Raw genomic sequence first — 3159 nt, 5'->3', positions numbered from 1 at the left:
CCAAACATAAGAAAAATCATAGGAGGTCAAATTCTTAAATGTGAAAATAAACTTTAAAACTGTTGCAATAAAATAAAGATTATATTTATGACCCTGGAGTAGGAAAGATTCCCTAGATAATGACCTAGAAATACAAGTCATGAAGAAAAACACAGCACAAACAAATGTTTGACTATGGAAAAATATATACACGTTTTTGCCAAAAAAGGCATAAAGCAAGTAAAATGACAAGTTATATTCTGAGAAAAGATATCTGCAACATGTAGCGTAGACAAGAATCAATTAAAAATCAAGGTGGAAAACAATTGCCTAATGGAAAAATAAACCATTTGAAAAGGCAATTTAGAAAAAAGGAAATGCAATGGCTAACATGTATATGAAAATAGAGTTGCATTACTAGTAATTGAAGAAATGAAAATCTAAAAAACAATGAAATACCACTGCACAATAATCAGATTGATATACAAAAAATATTTTTAAAATGCTGTTAACACTACATTTTGATGAAGTTTTAGAGAAAAAGGAAATCTCATACATTGCAGGTGGGAGGTAATTGGGTGCAACCACTTTGGAACAATTTTTCATTGTTTAGCACATTTGAAAAGGCTGCTCGTGTATAACAGGAGACATTTATGGAACTATTCATTGTAGCAGTTCTTGAAACTTAAAAAAAAGTGAGAACAAGCTATGTCTACAAATAGGAGAATGGATAAAATGAACAATCTGTGTCTATATGTATCAATAGGGATGGCTCACTCAATGGGCGCTAAATTCATAACAGGAGTTATTTTTGGGAAATTGAAAAGAACTGGTCCTGAAGGACAAAAGTGACATCCTCTCCATCTATATAGTATTTTCTTTTTTCATAGAAAAATATGCAGTAAAATAATAAATTGCAAATATTACTTCTTGACAGGGTTATGCAGATACAGACAGACATTTTAATAAGAATGCATGGGAGGCTGAGGCAGGAGAATTGCTTGAACTGGGACCTGGAGGGCAGAGGTGGCAGTGAGCCGAGATCACCTCACTGTATTACGGGCTGGGCTACACAGCAAGATTCTGTCAAAAAAGAAGAAAGAAAGAAAAGAAAGAAAGGAAGAAAGAAAGAAAGGAAGGAAGGAAGGAAGAAAGAAAGAGAGAAAAAGAGAAAGAGAGACAGAGAGGAAGGAAGGAAGGAAGGAAAGAAGGAAGGAAGGAAGGGAGGGAGGGAGGGAGGAAGGGAGTGTTCCCCAAATGATTGAACTTTAGGAAGTGGCATTCCAGTCTTCGTAGGTTCCATGATATCTTGAATGTATTAATGTATCTGTAAAGTGATCATTTTTTCAGCTGGAATAAACTTATTTCGGACTTGAGACAGCCATACCCGTGATCTTGGTCTTTTGGTTAACTTTTATTCTGTTAATTGAGCATATCACTGTCTTGGTAAAATGATTCAATATATTGTGTTCATTGATTCATAATGGGGCTGCGAATTACCTTGAAAGAATGAAGGACTGTATGCAAACCCCCTATCATTATGATGACTGAACAGCTGCATAGTTTTTCACAGGTGCAAACTATGCATATGGTACCTTTTACATCACATATGGACTAGTGTTGAATTAGATTAATTTGTTAATTGTTTCCCAAATAAAATTACCAACTGTCCCCACTCATTTTAATATAATGTCTAAATCTGGAACTATGCTATTCCTGAACTTTTATTTTTTTGGTCAAAAAAGAAAATCAGTCCAATGCTCACCTCTATAGATGTTGAGTTCTCTCTTCAAGTAGGGCATATATTGCCATCTTTTATTACTGCTGTATTAGTGATTTGATAACATGGCCCAATTAATTAAAATACATTTAATGACCACCAAATATGATATGCACTGTACTACATTCTGGGAACATAATGAAGAATGGAATTCAGAACCTGTCCTGAAGGAGTTAACAATAGGGAGGTCATGGTGAATACAATGTGTACCAATTGCCTTCTGAGAAGAAAACAATGCAATGACTCTAAAATGCATGCCTTTTCTTTTCTGGAACTGTCCTAGACATATCATTAAATGAGGTTAGAGAACATATAAATAAATAATAACTAAGTTACTAGAGAGATGATGTAATAAATAAAAAAGACATAAATTCCTCTGAGATAGCATATTAAAGGGGGCTAAATAGAATAAAATAAATTTAAACAAGAATTAAATGTAAGTATAAGATCAGTAGATAATGCCTCCATGCAGAAACAAACAAGACTTCTAGAAAGAGGCACCTCAGGATTGGCATTTCCTTAATGAATTTCAGGCAGGTTACCATCTCCAGTGGGGCTGGTGAAGAGCTCTAAGATGTCTATTGAAAATGAGTGAGCTGCTACTGTGACTCTGAAAGACAAATTTAAGCCTGAGTATACAGAGCCCTATGAAGGCATCGTCCCTGCGGATAGTTGCAGTCATTCTACCCAAATAGACAAATGACATCCTCTTCATTTTACTACATCCTCAAGCTTTAGCCAAGAATACAGAGAAAGAGAGAGAGGGAAAACAAGGGAGATAGAAGAGAGAGAAAGAATTAAGTCAATTACAATTAGGTACTATGTCATTAAAACCTTACATTGTAATACTTAAAGGAGTTGGCTCAGCTTACATTTAAATAAATTTAATCTAAAAGAATCTGATATGGTTTGGATCTGTGTTCCCACCAAATCTCATGTCAAATTGTAATCCCCAGTGTTGGAGGTGGGGCCTGGTGGGTGTTCATTAGATCATGGGGGCAGAGATCTCATGAATAGGTTAGCACCATCCCCTGGTTGCTGTTCTCGTGACAGTGAGTGAGTGAGTTGTCAGGAGATCAGGTTGTTTTAAAGTGTGTAGCAACTCCCCCTCCCTCTCTCTTGCTCCTGTTCCAGCTATGTAAGACATGACTGCTTTCCCTTCATCTTCTGCTATGATTGTAAGTTTCCTGAAGCCTCCCCAGAAGCTGAGCAGATGCCAGCATCATGCTTCCTGTACAGTCTGCAGAACTGTGAGCTAATTAAACCTCTTTCCTTTATATTAATAAATTATCCATCTCAGGCATTTCTTATAGCAGTGTGGGAACAGACTAATACAGAGTCATTATGATTTGTATTCTTTCTATCGAGCTTTCTTCCTATTAAATTCAAATAAATTTTGT

The sequence above is a fragment of the Mandrillus leucophaeus genome, unplaced genomic scaffold, assembly GCF_000951045.1.
Source record: "Mandrillus leucophaeus isolate KB7577 unplaced genomic scaffold, Mleu.le_1.0 Scaffold421, whole genome shotgun sequence".
In the NCBI taxonomy this organism is placed as follows: Eukaryota; Metazoa; Chordata; class Mammalia; order Primates; family Cercopithecidae; genus Mandrillus; species Mandrillus leucophaeus.
The sequence above is the reverse complement of the archived record's forward strand: the minus strand, read 5'-3'. Positions refer to the sequence as shown.